The 14,175-nt window shown below is 43.4% G+C and overlaps 1 long non-coding RNA gene across 1 annotated transcript in view; it reads right to left on the reverse strand.

Moving 5' to 3' along the window:
- Positions 1 to 380: 380 nt before the first annotated feature.
- Positions 381 to 14,175, reverse strand: part of LOC102559316 (uncharacterized) — a 93,513-nt gene continuing 79,718 nt past the window's right edge. The window contains exons 3-4 of the long non-coding RNA XR_002087109.2: positions 3,210 to 3,378; positions 381 to 611 (exon numbers count right to left, since the gene is read on the reverse strand). This is a non-coding gene — a long non-coding RNA (uncharacterized LOC102559316). The remainder of the gene's footprint in view (positions 612 to 3,209; positions 3,379 to 14,175) is intronic.

Below are 14,175 nucleotides of genomic sequence, written 5' to 3' on the forward strand. Positions count from 1 at the left end.
AGGAGGTTAGATGAGTATCTAGCTGGGGTCATCTAGACCCAGCACTCTTTCCTGCCTATGCAGGGGGTCGGACTCGATGATCTATTGAGGTCCCTTCTGACCCTAACATCTATGAATCTATGAACTTCAGCTTGGAGAGGATGAAACTCATAACGCTCCAGAAAAGAACATGGAAGTGTAGGCATTGCCCATAGTGTCTCTTTGCTGTTCACACTATAGAGCCTGTGACACACGCATCCCAGAAAGCACAGTTCGTTATGATAATGTCTATCATCTTAATGCAAAGAAATACAAGGACAGAAAAAAGGAGATAAGAGGGCCATGTTACCTAGCAGCACTGCTGAGTTACTTAATGGTTTACTAGAACAGCATGAAAGCCCTCATAGCTGAAATGTAAATTTATTTCCAACTATGACATCATCCACCACAATCAAAAATTAAGATGAGAGTTCTGCAGGTCTTAGTCACTAGTCACTCACCAGGGAACCAGGATTTTCATATGCACGCCTTCCTGAAGGAATCCAACAATAACATTTTTCCATACAGCAGAAATTCCTGCCGCGTTCACGCCTTTTCATTTCAGTAACGCTGTGGTCCAAGACGCCAGCCTCCTGTAATGAGGTAATCTGACAGTGTAATTTGTAACATTTTATTTTGTCAAAATGGATCTTGCAATTGCCATAGCAACTCAAGCAAAACAAGAGATGGACAGAGAAAATGAGCTACCATGGTTCATTTTAATTCAATCGGCTTTTGCTCCACATAGGACAGGAACTGATACAGAACTCTTTGCAGAGAATGTAGGCCAATGATGTGCGATTTGCAAACTTCCTCCCACCACCACCCAGATTTGTTAAAACTTTAAGGTTTGTGATTCATCTTTAAACAATTTTGGAAAGGCAAGAGGCAATAGAAAAACAGCAACACTCTAGCCAGAAGCATTTTAAGTAAAAATCTCAGCAGTCGCCTGAACTAACATCTCTATTTTTTAAAAAATAGTTCTATTAAATTTGCCATACAAAACTAGAGCATTTAATTTCCTGTTAATAAATGGATGGCTTGATGCTCTCCTTATAACTCAGTTGACTTGGATGGTATTAATGCAACAGGGTTGAGGAGTGGGGTTTTCCTGCTGAAGATGGGATTTTAAGAAATTAAGTCCAGTCCTTGCAGTGGCAGGACAAGGGCAGTTTCTTCATCTCCCTGCCTGACCTGTGGCCAATTGAAGGGTGTTTTTAATGTTGGACATTATGCCTAGTAATTGTGAGCAAGGGTTGTTTCTGAAGATTTTAAGTAAGCCATTTGTCTAGGATGGTTTAGGGCAGACAGTGACAATCCTGCCCTAAGCAAGAGGATGGACTAGACTCAACCCTTTTGGCTGGCAGGCCAGATGGGCAGTGCTCAGCCCATCTACAGGCCTGATCCAGCACAACGGAGCCCCATCCGGCCACATGGAGGGGGACAAGGCACATCCTGGAGGGCGGCAAGGCACATCCTGGCTCCAACCTTTCCCCACGGGGGTAAGGGGGTGTGGTCCAGCCCCATCTAGTCTGGTTAGGGTGGGTGGCCCAACCTCATGCAGCTGTAGGGGTGGGGGGAGAGGGTGTGACCTGGCCTTAATCTGCTGTGTGGAGCTCAGGGTTTGGGAATTTGGCAGCGGCGAAGGGAGGCCATATTTATTGCCACCAAATTTCCCAACCTGTGGGGAGCCCCAGGGGCCGGATACCTATGGTTCCACAGGCCATATCTGGCCAGCAAACCAGAGGTTGAGCATCCCTGGACTAGACAATCTCCTAAAGACACTTCTAGCATGGCTTTTCTATGATTCTGTGATTTGTGTCCCTAACATTTAGCAGCTAGATTCTCAAGATGGCTCAGCTCCCCTCCTGTTCAGCATCAACAAATTCCAGTGTTGTGGCAGAGCTCTGCACCCACGAGCTCCTATCGTAGCACGTGGGTCTAACCAATGCACTGAGCTCTTCCAGATAATTGGTCTCTTGCTGGTGCCTAAAGGGAGGCCAAACTCCCCAGTGATAGGGGCTGAGTTCTACACAACCGAGCTGAATCAGCCCCCAAATGATAATCAATTATTCTAACTAAAGTGCATCGGCAGCAGCACCTAGCGGCTAAATTCTAGCCCCTCCCTTTGGGAAGGCAAGGTCAACCTGGGACCCCTGCTGCATCTCCTATCAGTCTCATTAGAATATTCCCCCTTCCCCTTTCTTTAGTATTTTCACCTTGATTTTGAGCACAAAAGCAAAGGCAGAAGCTCAGATTGTCAGACATGTGCACTGCCCTCCACAGAGCGTCTATGTGCACATCTTTTTTTTCTTTTTTTACAAAAATATTTCTCCATATAGAAATAAATAAATAAATAAATAAATATTCTCTCTCTCTCTCCACCTCCAGCACTCTGCCAAGTGGCCCCTGTGGTTCACTTAGCAGCCCAAAGCACACTAAAAGCCTGTTACACAGTTTGCACCGCTCACCCATCTCCATACCCATACGCCCACCCACTGCCCTCCTCAGAGGGTCTACTCCTGAAAAAGTCTATGCCAAACCCCGCTCCACCAGATAAGGTCTGCCATTTCTTTCCCATCAACCACTTCTGTCTTCCTGTCATACCAGTACATTTCACTTAGCCCCATTTTAATACAGTCCTTGACTGTGAGGTCTGAGTTTACGAGCAGGTTCCTGGCTTTCCACAGGGCATGCGTGAAGCAGGATATGAACTGGCCGAAGCGAGCTGTCAGGGTCCCTTGCTGTCTGGTCAAGTACCTGTAGAGAACCGCTTCCCTGGCCAGGTTTCTGAAACCTGTCACCACCAGGAGGAGCACACGGACTTTCTTCCACACCTCTCTGGCAGATGGGCAGTCCCAGAAGAGGTGGTCGATTATTTCTGCCTGCCAGCGGCAGGTCTGTCTTGGGCAGTTGGATAGACCTCTCTGCCCTGCACTACACACACTTCTGCCAACACCAGGTGTAGAGACACGAAGCTTTGGGATGTACGCACAGCCACTAATTTCCACTTGCCAGACGGGGAACGCTACTTCCCGACAGACCCTCTTCTGGAATTCCTATGCCTTCAGAGCACCAGGCTTTCCTGCGTGCCACAGCAGGTAGTTTACAGTCCTTAGTAAAACCCAGGACGATGTTAGTCAGATTCTTGAAATAGCTGAGAGCGTGCCTGGAAAAAGCAAGACACCCACCTTTGCTACATTGCTTCTTCTCAGCCCCACATCCATCTCTGGCAACTGCTGCCATCTTCTGAGCTCACACGAGGCCTGCTTTCCGGAGAATGCTGGGCTAGACATGACAGGTAATTGCAGGTTGGAAGGCAGCTTGGTACAAGGTACACGGCGTCTGGAGCAAAGGAAACTAAAAAGGTGTCAATTTAATAGAAAGCTGGTTGCATTAGGGATCTCTATCAGACTGTGCCTTTTCTTCCTCCATCTGCAGCTCCCTAAAACATTTTCCCCATCAACTGCAAAAGGGTACTATTTAGGACAATGGATCCTAAGTGAAAAGGAACTGACTCATGAAAGCCTTGCTCAGCCCCAGTTTATGCAAAGATTTATGCAGGTTTTGCTCACTCGTGTGCGTGTGTGAACTCGAGGAGGGGTGAGGGGATTAATCCTAAATCACACATGTAAATCTTCCACCTGTCTAAAGGTGTAAAGGCTGCAAGACTTGATCCTGTAAAGCCCCATTCCAATCCAGGGGGTTTATGCCTGGGAGTGCAAAATTCAAGATCAAGCTGAAGCTGATCATCCATGTATGTCCTGAATGCAGAGATGTCCCATCCCCAGGATAATTTCTGTACATAGTTGGATACAAGCTCAGACCAACAAGTTAAAAGCAACTCTTACAGCTCACATAGGCCTTGACATGGCTTTAGATATCTGCTGATGTGTTACTTTAACACTGATAATTTCTGTTTTTGCATTTTAACAGGTTCTGATTTTTTACCCAGAAAGCACAAAGTCTTTGCTTCCCCTTTGTGAGAGCATCATTTTAAATAATAAAAGTTTGAGAATTAAAAAATAAGGAAACTAAGGATTTCTTCTCAATTTTCTCCATCACAAATCATCTCTTATCAGAGAAGAGGTAACTCTTGTGTGAAACCCACTCAGTCCTTATCCCTAAAAAGGGAATCAACATTTAACTTTAAAAGTTCCTATGTCCAGTTTACAAGCAATTCTCTCCTCCTCTTTGAAATGAAATCTTATATGAGTCACATTAGAAAAGCTGGAGGAAATTGGAGATAAAATATTTTTCTGTAAAAAAAAAACAAACAAACCAAAAAACTATTTGTGTCTCCCAAATGGGAAGTTTACAGGAAAAAGGGCAGGAAATGGACCAATATTTAAGCTGCTTACCCAAGCAAGGTCCTCTGCCTTTTCAGCAGTGCTACAGTCCTTTAGTAAAACCATTTAAATTAATTAGAGTTTTGTGAAGGGAGGAAAAAAAGATGTCAAATTTTATCTTGAGTGTTAGTGATGGATGGCTGGAGAGGGGCTTTCAGGCTTGTTAATTGGGTCTGTTTGCTCCAATGCCGCAAACACTTTGACATGAAATGTTCTAATAATCACGCAGTGCAGGTGGCCCCCGGTGTCAGCCATGCTCCTGACAGCTCCAACATGCTTGTCTGTTCCATTCAGGGCCTGCAAGACTGAGCAGACGGCTTTGGGCCTAACGGTCATTAACCCAAATGTTCTCTGTGTGTAGCCTAGCAACCATTTTAAGTAGCCAAGATCGTTAACATTTGTACCAGAAATTCACACAAATAAAAGTACTTGGGGGCCACACCGGCCTGATAGACATGGATCTTATTATGTTTTTTACCTAATTATCAACTTCGCTGTTTCTTATGCAGCAGGAAAGATAGAGAGAAGTAACAGTTACTGCAAACTATATTGAGCATGACAGAAGCAGAATTTCCCTGGACTATACCTATGCACTTTGCTGGTATATGTTTATACGCACGTACTCAGTAATACACATAAATGAACACCACACACAAACTGTTACCATAGTAGAAATAACTGTCTACCGCTGTAAGAATGAAAGACAGGACAATATTACAATATTTGCAGCTAAGCTGGTGACATTTAAGTTCTAATTTACATATATTCGCAGAAACTCAAGAGCATATTTAGCTGTGGCTGAAGCACTGACAGTGTTTTAAACAACATGCAAACAAATCCAATGTTTCCTGATGTGTATTATTTGCTGGTATTTTCCAAATAATTAGGTACTGTTTGTGGCCACTTTCTACCAAATAAATTGCAATTTTCTATTTTGAGGAACAACAGTGATATTTGAGAAACCCTTATCCAATTTGGACTTTCAAGCAAATGGGATTTTATAGTATAAAAGTTAAGAAACTACATTCAATAAACAACATTCATCTACACAATGTTTCAGAGTTGTGCCTAAACATAAGAAATATGCAGTAACCACTGGTAAGAAATTAGCACAGATGGAAGAAATTTAAGCATTACAAATGATAAAAATCACTTTCTCCAAACTGTAGTCCTGAACATGGTTTTACATCTAAACCATTGTACAGAATTGGATGGAAACAAACATATTACAGACTGCAAGGCATGAATTAAAGGAAGTAGTGGACAGGTTTGATCTATAAGCACTATCTTGGGTGGAGCAAAAGAAAAGACTGAACAGAACTGCTAGAATTATCAGCTACCAAATAGGGAGTAATGAGAATTAACACTCAGCCACTATGCTGTTGTGAAATGAAAGGTCACAGGGAATTAACTATAGTATTTCATAACTAATATCTGCAAACTTGTCCAAACAACCCCTTTTAAACACATACAACTCTATATCTGCTTCCTGGAAGGCAACCTTTTCCCAAAAGCAGCAGCCTCTTTCCCCTTTTCCTTTGTTAACCTGCTCCCCACTTCAGCAACTACCTTTTCAGCCTGGTTCCCAACCTAACTTCAAAACTGCCTTATAAGAACTGTCTTATTGAGCTCTATGCAAGAGTAGGGTGCTCCATACCCAAACAAAAGTTAGCTGGTGAGTGCTCTCCTGAGCAAGGCAAGAATGAACACTTTCTCACCCAACCAGTAACTGAAAAAAAAAAAACTCCGAAGAAAGGAGAAAATGTTGCAAGCAACCCACAGAGCAAATAAAATCAGCATAAATTGGTTTGAGATGCCTCATGGGTACAGAACACTATGGACAACGTCCATGCTGCAGTCACAGCTGTGACTGAGGGCAGTGTAGGCATACCTAAGCTAGCTTTATCCCAGCTGGCTTCAGTGCTGGTGACCACAGCAGCATGCAGGTCAGCGTGGGCTACAAAACCTGCCCTGAACCGAAGCACTGCTGCTAGCAGTATAGATGTGCTCACATACGTTAGCTAGCTCAGGCATGTGCACCGAAGTGGCAGTCCCACTCCAGAAGGTGGTGTGGAAGCTATACGGAGGCCCCATCACCTATGGTCAGTTTATGCTGACAAAAGAGGGTGTGCTTTTAACTCCACTTGGCCAAGTTAGTTAACTGAGTTATCAGCTCAGCTGGAGCCGCTAACCCAAATCAAATGGTCTTGTTTTCACTGCTATTTTAAATGGATATGTAATTCAAGCCATATGCACACCCCTTTTGGCAGTGTAGACATACCCCGCTGGAATTCCAGCCCCAGTTCGTTGTCCCCAGTGACAAAAATACACTTTGATTCCCTGTCCTTGCCACACAGTTCAGGTCAGACAAATAAAGGATGGAGCCCACAGGACAGATTTCAGTCCCATGGAAGACTTCCTCCTTGTCTTTCAAGCTGGGTTGACTCTCTCCTCAAACACTTGCGTTGTCCTGAATCCTTCATTGTACCAAATGGTTTTGATGTTCATATCTCTGACACGTTGAGGCTGTCAGCTCTGACTTTTAGACCACCGATGGGTCGTCTTGAATACAAAACTCAAGTAAAATTCCAGATTTTATATGAAACAGTGCCTGTGTTTTACTCATGCAAATTAGGTGCTAACCCCTGCCCCAAAAGTTGCCCTTATTAAATAAATATTTTGCTGGTACAAGCTGTACATATGTTGCACCTGAATTGTTTAAACAGGGATTTCTGAATATCTTTTAGAACTGCAGGTCAGCAACAACTGACCTAAACTTATATTTTGCCACCTTACATTTGATGCCAAGTCTCACTGCGTACAGAAAGCAAATGAAACTGCTGAAATCTTTTGCCAGTAACATCTGGCTATGACCAGGGTAGCCAACTGGCCTTTTCCCATTCTGAACTATGGAAACATCTGAATTTTCTATTTACTTACTTTGGGGCAGACTCTGCACCCCACTGTCATGAATGGAGGGAGCAGAAGACGTTACCAGCCCTAGGCAAGGAACAGGAGGGAGTGGCTGGCTTCACAGGAACCTCACAGCTCCCTTCAACATCACAGAGAAGCTGCTCCCTGAGTCCTTGGTGGGGACCTCTCTCCCCACATGGCAGGTCCAGGTGATCTCCGCAGCATCCCCATCCCTCCTCAGCCCATTCCAGGGCACCAATTTAAAGACACACGCATGTTACTGATGTGGGCGGGAGCAGGCATTTTGAAACAGCAAATCAAAAATATTTCATCACATTGTTCTCAAAGTGAAGTCTCATTAAAGTGGAGGCATTTCCACTAAACATGTAGAAGACCATCCCATGGGAAAATGGCTGACCAGTCATTGGAGATGCCATGGGAGTCAGACATCAAGCTATATAGCAAGATCTTCAAAGGCACCTACATGTATCTTTAGGTACCTAAATACCTTTCAAAATATGACCACATACTAATTTGTCTCTATGGCACCAGCTGGTATTAAGCCATAACACGTAGGCCTGGTCTTGGAGTTTGATTCCCATGCAAACAATCTCATTCACATCAGTGGGACCAGTCATGAGAGTAAGGGTTAGTCTGGTGAATGAGGATTTGCAGGGTCAAACTATTGCATCACAGAAGTAAAATCCACATATCTGAATAGATTATCAGTCAATTCCAGTTCTTCCCACTGTAGAAATAGAGACTCAGTTAAGATAAACAAAGAAATTCCCATAGGCTAAAAAGGAAAGTCTATTAACTGATTAAACATGTGAATCAGTTGATAAACTATCAAAGTTTGGAAAACATTTTTAACAATGACCCTTCCTGTCATGACTTTTATATGGCTAAAATAATTCAACATAGTGTACACACACTGCAGGAAACTGATTGGATAGAAGACTAGGCATATCTTAGATGTAAGAACTGCAGCTATGTAAAGTAAGCAGACATACATAAACTCAAAACACAAACTGATGATTAACACTTTTGGCAGTGCTTTGCTTGTGGTGAAAGATTCTGGATAAACTTTTCAAAGACCCCTAAATTTCTTAGGCACTTTTGAAATTTTTAAGCATCTATGAAAAAAGATCACTCAATTCTACTCTAAGCATCCAGTGTATTAATTGTGGGAAATAAATAAAATAGCTATATTTTTACAAATTGCCTTAACAATTTCCAGTTGAAGTTTAAGATCTGCTGGCAGAGGAGGAAGCATCCTAAAAAAAATAATGTTCACTATTGTGAGTGCAAAACAAAGATTTGTACATACAACTGCAGTTACTAGGCTTGCAAAAGCAAGATCATGAACAACAGGGCTCATATTATGAAAAATCTGGACCATCTGTTTAGCACAAGGTTTTTAAATTTCATCTTGAAGGAAAATCCCAGACACAGCACTCCAAACCATGTACCCTGCCTTGGAAGGGATAAGCACATGCACCTGTGTACATGCATGCATGCATACACATACACTTTCTTTGGAAAGATGCATCAACTTCCCTTCTAGTGCTCAGCTGGACATAATAAGACGAGGATTCAAACTTATCCAAAATGTTCTGAAGGCTAAGCTGGAAGGTTTGAACAGAACCCATTCTCCTTAGACAAGGAATAGTCAGAAAGTTCATATAACAGCTGAACTTTCCAAAAGTCAGGAGTATTTAGATCCAGGGCTTGGCTTCTAAGCATATCGTGCAGCATTTAAAACCCCTTTTATTGTTATGTCCTAGCTATTAGGTCAAATAAAAATGGCCACTGCTCCACAAGATATTCAGATTGCAAACCTCTGCTTCCACACAGGTCCTCGCAAGGAAGAGCATGTCTAGACAGCTCAAGGCAGCAGCAGACTCAAATGTGTTGTCCATTCCATACATGCTACCTCCTAAACCAAAAGCAGTGTAGCCACATTTGTGTAGTGCAGCAATTCCCAAAGGGTGTGCAAGGGCACACGAGTGTGCTGTGAGAATGGTGGAAGTGTGCCATAAAAAATGTGCTGGATGAGGCCCCATCAGGGTCAGCCCCATATGGTAGGATCGGGCCCGTAGATGGGATCTGGTCTATAGTAAGTGAAGTGTGCTGCCAACTTTAATCCAGAAAAAAGTGTGCCTAGGTATCAAAAGTTTGGGAAACACTGGCATTGTCCTAGAGGCAGGCTAAGTAGTCAAGATTGTATTGCTGAGGCAGTGCTAATTACCCTGCCCAGAGTGCTACAAAAGCACTTATTTCACTTCCATCTCCAGAAGTACTGCTCACAGAGCAGTGCAGCGTGTCTCAGTGCACTGCTGCCTGGCGCTGCTATTTTGCAGTCTAAGCATGTCCTTACTGACTTACAGTTATCCTTTCCCTTCTACCTAAGGGAACAAAAAAAACAAAACAAAAAAAGACTAAAAACCAGCTCCCAACAATGCCTGCCAAAAAAGTAGCCAAATCCAGCACACCTTCCCTGAACACTTAAGCTAGTCCTCACACAAAAATCAGTGGCAGCTTTGACATGAAATATTTTCCCCAGATGAAGGGTGTTTGTGCCCAAAAGCTTGCAAAGAACAATTTTTCCAACTGTTTAGGTGGTCTAATAAAAGATACCACATCTACCCAAAGAACCTTGTCTGCCTTCACCAGAGGAGGAATTTTTAAGAAAGCTTAATTCCAATCCCAGCTGAGTCGCATAGAAAGTTAATAAGACCACTGCCATTTTGCTATCTGCCTTTGCAATGGTCTTAAGACCACCCAGTGCTTATAGCAATGAATCTTAGGCATATCAGGAAAGACCACAACATGTTGAACTGGGTCAGAGCAGCCCCAGCTAGCAGCGAACCCCAGGGGTCAGCCTGCCAGCCTGGGGCTGCTCCTGCCCAACTCAGCATATTGCAGAGGGGCTGGCTGGGGCAGGAGGCTAGCCAGCAGACAGCCCCCACACTGAAGCACCCTCGTGCTCCAGCCAGCTGCACCAGCATCTACATGTGTGTTGCTGCAGAGTAAAAAATATGTATTTACAAGTACTGCCCTGCTGCGGAGTTTATTAGTTTACTGCGGCCTAATAGGGCCATGCGTGTAGATGCCGAGACATTTGCTGTGAAGCTAATTAGGCAGCTCCGAAGTAAACGTCTCATGTAGGACTGGTTGAACCCAGTAAACCCAGTTGAGGACTGGTGCCTGGGACTATTTTTTAAGAAGGTTCATGGAAGTTCTTTGCTGTGTTTTTTCCCAAAATCGAGGAGAACTTGGGGACGTAGCTAAGGTTCCTGCAGGTCTTCAGCTGTGCAGGAGAAGAAACCAGAGCTCCTCAGTTCAGCTAAAATGGATCCAGCCGCAGAATCAGGGCGCTTGACCCTTTCGGATTTGTAACACCCAGACTGCCCTCTACCTGTCAGGGGCCGAGAGCATTTTCTAGGCCCATGGAGTGGACGCCGAGATGGAAGTTGTGGAACATCAAAGAAATGGAACATCAGACTGGGCTCTCGCTTACTGCCTGGTCCTCCTCCTCCCTGCCTAAGAACGGGGCTCTTGGCACAAAACAAAGTAGGAAATACATTTTTCCTTTGACTTTATTCTAATCTGAAACGGTTTCTTGAAACAGAATTAGATTGAAAAGCTTCCAGGCACAAACAAGATACTGAAGTGAACTGGATTCCCTTTAAATTGCTGAGCCTAAATTTAGCAGTGCCGGGTGATGTGGATGCCAACAGTTTTGGGTGCCCAGCTTGAGATGCCTTGGAAGAATCTGTTTTTCAGCACTTTCTGAATGTCGGATCCCTGTGAGTCACCTGACTTTGGGGCCTTAATATTAATTTCCAAAAAAAAGGTTTACTTCCTGGCAATAGAAACTTATCAATACTGTAAAGGTATTTATGAGACCTACCATTTATACAGTCTTAACCAGAACAGCTTCTTATTTCAGTGAAAGGTGGTTGGTTTTACATAACATGCAGCCTATTTTGTTGTTTCACAGATTGAATCCAAGTGGAGCTGTTACCAGAACTAAACAATTATGCCCAAGTTTATGCTACCGCAAAGAGAATTGTGCTGCAGAAAGCTTTAAACAAATACTGAAAAATAATGCTTCTGTATGGATCTAGCTATGAAAGCAAAGCAAAGCGTAACGATCACTGGGTTTAATAAATACAGGCATACAATACATGAGAAGAACCAAACAACACCACACTTTAATGGTGGGGTTTTAGGCAACCTCTACAGACCTTCCATCTCTCTCTATAACTAACTGACTAGCTGCTCCCTAAGTGAAGGACCCTCTCCCAGTTTCATGAGTCTCCTGTTAGGGCACATCTCTAAATTCGAACTTCTATCACGGCTACAACCTAAACTCCTGCAACTTCTATCACTACACAAAAATGCTACTGCAACAGGGAAGGATAGTCTGAATGCTACAGGGAAAGCAAATATGCACGGTGGATTAAAGGCACCTCTGTGGACATTTGTGGTGGAGTTACTCCCCGTCAGGGCAACTAGGATCTGGAACCAACTTCCAAGGGAAGTGGTGCTCGCCCCTATCCTGCGAGGGGGGGGTCTTCAAAAGGAGGCTAGACTGTAAAGGAGTTTGACCATCCCCAAAGTGAACAAGTCCTGGGGAATGAGTGACATTTCAGCATGACCTGTTGAACTAGCTCACCCAGTGGGCCACACTGTAATCCACTGAACCGGCTGATGCCACCAGAGTGCTAGGTAAGACATGCAGGGGGCCGATAAGACACCTACAGCAGTGCTGCAGATCTGCATCTCCCGCAAGGCAGCCCTCTATGGAGACCAGCTGTTGTAAACCAGCAGGGGAGAAGAGACATTCAGAATGAACCGAGTTGCCTTGTTGCTTGAAATGACATTTTGCTTAACTTGACAGCAGCATGCTCTTCAATGATTAAATCCCTCTCTTGTTGTATAGCTTTGAATTAATAAGTGATTAAAGTACTGAAGGAGTGGAGGAAGCACCCGTCACATTAAAGGCTTCCTGTCCAACAACAAACCCCCGTGCTTAGTGCAGGGAATCTAACGAATGACTGCTTATTCCAGTCTTCTCCCTGCAATGGCATTTCAGGAATGTCCTGGTACTTCCCTCAGCCAATTTCTAATTTAGTTCACATGACACAGACTTCAGAGCTATGACGGTTTGCACTGGTTGAGGGGCTGGTCCTGCACACATAATTCAGCACCATGCAGCCACTGCTAATGAATCTGCAGATCGCCGGGTACACGGGTACAGCACGTTCCACTCAAACGAGGATGCAGCAACTTGCCATTCCCGTGTGCCAGGCAATACTAGAGATTATGGTGCATACTTCAGACTGGGAGAATTGTCGGGGATTCAGTTCACTCCCAATTCAAAACAGTTAGTTTCAGGTCAGGCCCCAAAACAGAAGTTTTCTTAATTTTGAGAAAGTATATTTAAAATGTAACCAATGATATAAATATAATGATAACTTATTTATATTAATAAATTTATCATTTGTAATACACATGTGAACCAAATGAATCATTTTGTTAGACAGAAAAATGAAATGTTTCGTTTTGACTGTAAGCAATTTTTGCCATTTCTGGATTTTTAAAATAAATTTCAAAAGTAAAAAAAAGATATTTAGACTCAAAAAATCAAAATGCTTTGTTTTGAAGATGTTACAGCAAAGTTTTTTAATGTTTTCAGAATGAATATCCAGCTAAATCAACAGGAATTCACTAAATAGCTGAGTTTTATCAGAACTTCATTTTGCACCAAAATTTTGGATTAAAAGAGTTTTATTCAGTTCTACTGCAGACATCCTTGGTGTGGACTGGTGTAGCCTGTAATAAGGAGGTGTGCAGAAGACAGTGCAGCCAGGAATGAAGGATAAGCATTGTTAAAACCATATGGAAACACTATTGACAAAGTTCAGTGTATTGAATTGGTCTCTGCCTTTTATTTGCAGTAGTAAAGCTGTCAAGCAACACAGCAAGACAGCCAAGAGGCTTTAAGATTCTCCGACTCATCTATTAGCCTTTATTAAAAAAAGGCACAGTTGTGCTTTGTGTACTGTTGTCAGCTCCAGTTTGTATTTAGGACACCAGAAAGCCTTCTAATATGGCTCCAGGCAGCATAGCACCTCTGGTGGGCTGCCCTATAAAATGATGAAACATGCAGCCCTACAGCAGGGAAGTAAACTGATGCACACATGTGCAATCACTGGAAACTTCCCCTACTGCTAGTATTTTTAGAAAGACAAAGGCAAGTCATTTCATCTCAATAGCTTTCATGTATTTCTGCTGGCTAAATCACAGCGTACCAAGTTGCTCCTGGTTGGATTAAGTCTATGAGTTGAAGGAGCATGTTGGGTCTGATCCCACCATGCTGCTCTGTCGCTTCAAAGTGCCATACACCCAGAGAGATGAGCAAGAGCAAGCAAACAGCTCTATGCTGCTTCCAACTCCTACTACATCTCAGCCATGTCTCACCTTCCTTCTCAGGAGAGAGGACACAGGGGCTTTGACACTGCAGCAACGGAGAGCTCAGCCTCATCATGGAAGGAATATACCCTGCGGATCCAATCCAGGTCTCATGGTGTCAATCCTGTCAAAAAAAGCCTGAAAGGGGGAGTCATTGCTCTTCACTAACACATCGAAGTGGTAAATGCTAGAAGATACAGAAGAATTAAGCTAAGCTAAGGGACAAAGACAGTAGGGCTGTGCAAAACTTTGGCAGCCGTTTCGTTTCGGAGGTGTTTCAGCCCATTTTGACACCCAAAACACCGAATCCGCATCGGAATGGGAGACCAAGAAAAAGCTCCGAAACTAAACAAAAGCATCCAAAACATTTCGGAAAATTTCGGAGTTTCAGAGCCAGGCTTGCAGGGAAATG

The sequence above is a fragment of the Alligator mississippiensis genome, chromosome 11 (genome assembly GCF_030867095.1).
Source record: "Alligator mississippiensis isolate rAllMis1 chromosome 11, rAllMis1, whole genome shotgun sequence".
Classification (NCBI taxonomy): domain Eukaryota; kingdom Metazoa; phylum Chordata; order Crocodylia; family Alligatoridae; genus Alligator; species Alligator mississippiensis.